A 7,250-nucleotide genomic window follows, 5' to 3' on the forward strand; every position below is an offset into this window, starting at 1 on the left:
ATTTTATTATCTAAATATAGAAAATAATTTGATAATTATAAAATCAGATAAAACCTTAAGTTACTTTAAACTCAATTAATCAAAATTTGCTTTAATTTATTTTTAATGAAATAATTTCTGAGGTTAAGGTACTTAATGAATAAATAAATCAAAATTAGCTCTTAATATGATTTTTTCTAAAATTTCTGGGTCTTACAGCAAAAGTGGAACATATGAAAAATAAAGTCAAAATCTCTAAATTCGAGCAGAATAAACATTTCAGAAATCAAACATTTTTCACAGAGTTATGGTAAAATTAAAAAAAAGTGTCAATATAAAAAGTTAAAACAAAAAATATACTATTTTGTCACTTAGGCTAAATTAACTAATTTGGCCAACATGTACCTAAGAAAATCCGTCTAAAAGACAGTTAACAAAGGATCAGTTACAAATTGTTTCATAGAGAAATTGCATAAGAATTCAAGCATGCACATGCATTCATCTAAATCCTATAAAATATTCACTTGCCAAAAGCAATTAGATGAAGCAATAGCCTAAAATGTGGAATAAGATTTTAACATCATAAAGGAGCTACTTCACTTTATTGAATTTCAAAGAAATAATTGAACTACAAACATAAAAGACTACACAATTAATTTGCCTAGCGGCTAATGATATTGTGTCCACACTCCACACCCTAACATTTTATTAATTACATGAGAAATAAGTCCAATACAAATGCACAAAGCATTCCATACAGAAAATAAAAACATCTTAATCCACACATCTTCTACATCACAACTCAAAATATAAAATGCTTACATGGACACAACTAAAATATATAATGCCCTATTAGTCCTAATCAGTAGCTCTAGTTAACTGGCATGGGCAGTCATCTCATTTAACACGCAGACTCATCCCCAGAGCCATGAGACTCATCAAATTCCAACATCAAGGATCTTCTCAACCTCTTCCAAGGGAAGATGCTTCTCTTTCCTCCACAGAGCATTGGTTTAAGATCAACCACATACTCCTAATTTTAAAAAAATGTATGAAAATTGAAACCAAATTATAGAGATAATTACAGATAGCCGTAGTCAAAAGAATCCAAAAATAAAAGTCAATACCCTTTCAGAAAAATAATTTAACATTACTCACCTCCTAACTTTCATCAACTTCATCACATGAATTTTTAGAATGATCTAATTCATTTAACTTGTCTCTCACAGCATGAATAGACTTTCTGTTGAGAGGACACTATTATAGCACATAAGAATAGTTTGAATTTGAACGGGCTCAAAAAAAGGGACAAAATGGAATAAAATAGCGAAACTGCTATAAATCCTATACCCTAACCTAATATTAGGAGAGAAATACAGCAAATATAAATAGAACAACTGCTCACATCGAAGAATGAGAAGGACAGACTTGGAACCCTATATCCTAACCTAATATTAGGAGAAAAATACAGCAAAAAAGTGTGAAAAATAACACGTAAATCAACACGGCTCCCTCTAAACCCTAACCTAATGCATAGATAAAGAGAGAGAAGAGAGAGAAGAGGAAGAGAACAAAAACAACACGATGTCAATATAACGATAAAAGCAAGAATCAAAACAAAAAAGCCTATGCATAAATCTAGGGGATGACAGGCTTAGGTAATGAGCACACCTTTTTGCTATGCATAAATCTAGGGGATGACAGACTTAGGTAATGAGCACACCTTTTTGTTTAAATATCATGATTTTAGTAGGCTTTCTATATAATTAGATTTTCAATAAAAAAATATATCATATTCCAACGAAGATACACACAAGCTAATTATTTATTTAACTAAATTTTCAAGAGATAGGGCATCAATAAACTTAGAAAATTATGCTAAAAGGAAAGCAATAAAATATACAATCAAGAAATTAAGAGATAAACAAAAGAGAGTAACAAATAAGGATAAACTACTTACTAATTTTATTCCAACAATGAGGGAAACAAAATATGTATTTATAAAGTAACTAATCAAGAATATAAAAAACTAAAAATAAATTTATTAACTTATTTTTTACTCACGTATGAGCTTTCATATATTAGAAAAAATAAAGATTATAAACCCACTTAAAAGAACACAAAAATAATTTTATAAAAATAAGCAAGTAGTTGTATTGAAAAAATGTTTATGATACCTATAAAATCAACATGGGCATCATATAGAAATAACAACCCCTATTATTTACCCCTTACAGAAACAGAAAACAAAAACATGAAAGATTCAATCAAGGAATAAAGAAATAAACAAAAGAGAGTAACATACAAGGATAACCTTCTTACTAATTTGATTTTAAAAAATACGACAACGAAATATAGAATATTCCACTTTTTTAACACAGGAGCTTTTTGAAATTAAATGCATAAAAATGTATCACTTGTAAAAATGTTTCAAAAATTCTCTAAAAATAAACATTAAAAAACACACAAAAAAACATAATCAGCGTTAATTAGAATTAAAAAAAAAAGGAAAGAAAACTATATTTGACTCTTAATTCCTTTGTGTACAAAATTTCAAAAGAAGAAAAATGGCAAAAGTGTTGATGATAATTGTAAAATCAATATAGACCTCATACAAATAACAATCCTCATTAGAAGAAAAAAAAATAAAAAGGCAAAAATCTAAACCTGACTATAAATTCTTTTCAATACAAAAAATCAGAAAAAAAATGTTCATGATACTTATAAAACCAACATGGAGCTCATATATTAACAATCCCGAGCATTTACTCCCACAGAAACAGTAAACAAGAAAATGGATCATTCAATCAAGAAATAAAAAAATAAACAAAAGAGAGTAAAGCCAACACAAAAAAAACAAAGAAATAACCCTAAAGAGAGAAGATATCAAATAAAAGCCAGCATGTTATAAAATTCACAACAGTAGTGTTAATTATACAAATAATTACTAAGTTAAAAAAACAAAATTTTAGTTAAAAGAAAAAAATAAAAAGGCAAAAATATAAATCTAAGTATGAATTCCTTTCACTGCAAAAATCAGAAAAAAAAAATGTTTATGATACTTATAAAATCAACATGGAACTCATATTAATAACAATTCCGAGTATTTATCCCGTAGAAACAGAAAACAAAAAAATAGATCATTCAATAAAGAAATGAAAAAGTAAACAAAACAGAATAAGGCCCACAAAAAATAATACAGAAATAACCCTAAAGATACATAAGATATCAAATAAAGGCCAAGATATTAGTCCTCTCCTGTGTATGCATGAATTCTGTACAAAATGACTAATTTATGATTTTAAAATTCTGAAAAACAGCTTATGCTTTCTTAGTTTTTAAACCTTGGTAATTTTTTTAATTAAAAGAATCAAAGCAAGATGCATCATGCACAATAAAGCACAAGACAACCAGCAAGATGCATTTAGAATTAGCATGCTATAGCGAAAAAAAAAAAGTAAAAACTGAAGAATGATTTACCCTTTCGGACTAAACGAAGAAACCACTCAGTTGCCTCTTTGGTTTATTAGGATCTTTTGACACTTTTCACTTCCCATCTTTTTCATTGCCTTTGAAGACACTCATTCTTTTCTTAGTCCCAGCAAACCTGACAACACACAAACATCATCAAATAGCACGAGACACCCAAATATAAATATTTAACGCCTTAAATTTCATATAAAAATAAGTAAGTAGTAGTATAACTTACTTGCCCAAAAAGCCTTTTCTCCCAAACCAAGAGCTGCTCCACAATTAAAGAACAGGCGAGTCAGGAAAAAAAGTATATAATAGTATCCAAGTAAAATTTAAGTGGTGTACAATTATGTATATAAGCGTATGTCAGTTACCACATTCACAACAGCAGCGCTTATTATACTAATCAAATATGGTTACTAACCTACGACACGTAGCGTTAATCAGAATTTAAAAAAAAATAAAAAAAACTAAAATTGACTATCAATTCGTGTGTGCAAAATTTCAGAAAAAGAAAAATGAAATCAAATGTTCATGATATTTGTCAAATCAACATGGATCTCAAATTCTTACTAATTTTATACAGATGAAATCTGGTTACTAACAACAAATAATTTTAATATGAAAAAAAATAAGAAAGGCACAAAGCAAAATTTCACTCTCAAATCTTTTCTGTCCAAAATTTCAGAACAAAAATAAAAAAAATATTTATGATACCTATAAAATTAGCATGGACATCATGTAGAAATAACAACCCGATTATTTACCCCAATAGAAATAAAAAACTAAAAAAAAAAAAATAAAAGATTCAATCAAGAGAGAAAGAACTAAACAAAAGAGAGGAAGGCCCACAAAATATAACAAAGAAATAACCATAAAGAAATAGAAGATATCAAATAAAAGCCAACATATTAGTCCTCCCCTTTATATGCATGAATTTTGTATAAAATGAATAATTTGTGATTTTAAAATTTTGAAAGACAGCATATCCTTTCCTAGTTTATAAACTTTAGTAATTTTTTAAATTAAAAGAAGTCTTATAGTTGTGAAACAACTTTAGATTTTTTTCACCACCATTGCATTTTTAAATGAAATTCATTGACCCTATCAGATCCACTTTCACAAACATTTTTACTGCATTACTTGGAGAAGAAGCAGGAAAGGAAATAATGGGAGATTCATGTAAAAATGTTTAACAAATTAAGCTCCAAAGCTACATTCACAAACCTGAGAATAAGTAAGTTGGCAATCCTATCAATTTGCTCCCCGTATGCCGCTGTATTTATTCACTCATCTCTAACTGAATTATTCTGCCTACTAAAAATATATACAAACAATTTCAAGTGATGAAGTAGTTACCACAAGTCCACAATAGAATACTTGCCAACCAATAAAAAATAACAGTCAAGATACATAGTATAAGGAGAAAATGAAATGAAAAGCTCTCGAGACAGATAACAATACAGTGAAGATGCTTGGTATAAAAAAATCATTCACATAGAATCATGTATAATTAAATAAAGAAATAAAGAAGTCGGAAAAAAAAATAAAAGCTCCAAATAATACACCAAGACTGAGAACAAAGAACAAAAAAACATCTGAGATCTTGGAATGGAAAGAATATAAAATTAAAAAATTTGGAAGCTCATCATATAATTGGAGATATTTTAGTATTTTCAGCTCCACAAATAACCTCCAAAAGACAAATGAAAAATCAAAACGAACAAAATAAAATTTCAGTTCTTTAACTCAATTGTAATAACATCCCTTGGCTTAAAGGCATTCATGGTATGTATTTGGTTAGGAATTGGCTTTAATTTGAAAGCATGTCATGTGACTAAATAAGTACTACCCAATTCAAACAACTAAATGGTATGTGATAAACACAGAACAAAATTTATTTATTCGAACAACTAAATAATGTACCTTACCTTCTCCCCATAAATTTCATATTTTGCCTATTTGGTAATGGCATGTGATAAATACGTAACATAACTTATATTAGTACACTCAGTAAGAATACCATATACCGTTTTATGGTGTTTAATGAGATGAGAAAAAATCTAGAAATCTCTTTTTTCCCAAATCAATGGACATTTTCTGATCAAATGAGTAGTACATTGACATAATTACAATACAAAGTAGTAACATGAATTGATCCCTTATGCAATGCTAAATATCTATCAACCAATTATATAAATCAACATTCTAAATCCTAGTAACAACATATGATGACATCTAAAAAGAATGGTTTCAATCTCGTACCCTTTGAGTGACAACAAAAGGAAATTAGAAAAACAAACTTAATATCCAACAATTCTTATTATAAGCCTACTATTTTTCTCATTCAGTAAACTTCTTTTGTTTTCTTCACCGCAGGAATGGATACATTGTCTAAACCAAAGAAAATATTTAAATGGCATAATTTCAGCATAATAATCACATTTAATTTTCATTAGCTCCACAATAGCTTAAAGGACTTAATCTATTATAATCTTATTGGCCTATTTAAAAAAAAAAAAAGAGAAAAACCAAGACCTCCTAAAAAGTGAGAGAGTATTTTAAACAGGTTCCAAATAAAAATCGTGATGCACGCCTATATATAAATAATAAGGCACAAAGGTGAAAAATAAAATGAAAAATAACAAAAAACAAAGTAATATGAATGAAGAGTCATATTTAGCACTGGCACCGCCGCCACTGCAAAACCAGAGCGGACCATCAAAAGCAAATCGTCATCCATCACGCCTATCACTCATAACACGTCAGAATAGAGGGAAACAAAATATGCATTGATAAAATAAGTACCCAAGAAGATAAAAATCAAAAGATCAGAGAAACAACAGAATAAAATAAAGGAACCCAGTGGTTGAAATTACACCATACAGATTTTTAAAGAATTTTTCACTGTTTTAACACAATAGTTTTTCAAAATTGAATGCATAAAAAGGCATAATTCAACATTTAGAAATATAAGAGATAAATAGCTACAATCTGAAGTAAATGGTAAAAAAAAAAAAAGACAAAACAGCAACACTTGTTAATTATTTAGTTCAACACCCAAGAAAACAGAAGGGAAAAAAAAGATTCAGACAAGGAAAAAAGAAATAAATAAAAGAGAGAAACAAATAACTATAAGTTTCTTACTAATTTTATTTCATAAGAGAGGCAAACAAAATATGTATTTAGAAAGTAAATAATCAAGAAGATAAAATACCATAAAATCAGAAAACCAGAAAAAAAAAACAATAAACCAGTGAATACAATTGCACCCTCTAAATACATTAACTTATTTTTACACACCTATAAACTTTCACATATCATAAAAAGGTAAAATTTATAAACCCACACAACAGAAAACAAAAAAATAATTTATATAAAAAATAAGCAAGTAGTGGTCTTAACGTAACTTACCCAAAAGTATTTTATCTCTGAACCCAAAAACTGCTGCACAATTGAAGAACATGTAACTGACAAAAAAAAAAGGCAACAAAACCAAATTTGCCTCTCAATTCCTTTGTGTCCAAATCTTTGGGGGGATGAAATAAAATGTTAATGATACCTGCAAATTCAACATGGACCCCACAAGAACACTAAATAGTTTTATAAGAAACAAACCAGCTCTTTTCAATGAGATAAAAATTAGAATAAAGAAATGAAGGAAGTAGGTAAAGAAGGGTTACTTCGCGACTTTTTGAAGGCTGATGTAGGCTTCGAGCACATTGGATTGCGTTATTCACAGGATTTTGGATTTCTCTGAAACACAAAATAGAGAAAATACATCATAAAAAAGGGAA

At 28.5% G+C, this 7,250-nt stretch overlaps 1 long non-coding RNA gene across 2 annotated transcripts; it reads right to left on the reverse strand.

Moving 5' to 3' along the window:
• Positions 1–772: 772 nt before the first annotated feature.
• LOC148549899 (uncharacterized) lies at positions 773–7,003 on the reverse strand. 2 transcript variants are annotated; one of them, XR_015896152.1, is made up of 6 exons: positions 6,868–7,003; positions 4,681–4,767; positions 3,689–3,721; positions 3,460–3,586; positions 1,138–1,222; positions 773–1,012 (listed from the first exon to the last, which is right to left on the reverse strand). It is a non-coding gene; the product is annotated as an uncharacterized LOC148549899 (long non-coding RNA). The 2 variants fall into 2 exon arrangements; XR_015896151.1 differs by having other exon boundaries at positions 4,681–4,770.
• Positions 7,004–7,250: the final 247 nt, after the last annotated feature.

The sequence above is a fragment of the Arachis ipaensis genome, chromosome B8, assembly GCF_059453495.1.
Source record: "Arachis ipaensis isolate K30076 ecotype BB chromosome B8, ASM5945349v1, whole genome shotgun sequence".
Classification (NCBI taxonomy): domain Eukaryota; kingdom Viridiplantae; phylum Streptophyta; class Magnoliopsida; order Fabales; family Fabaceae; genus Arachis; species Arachis ipaensis.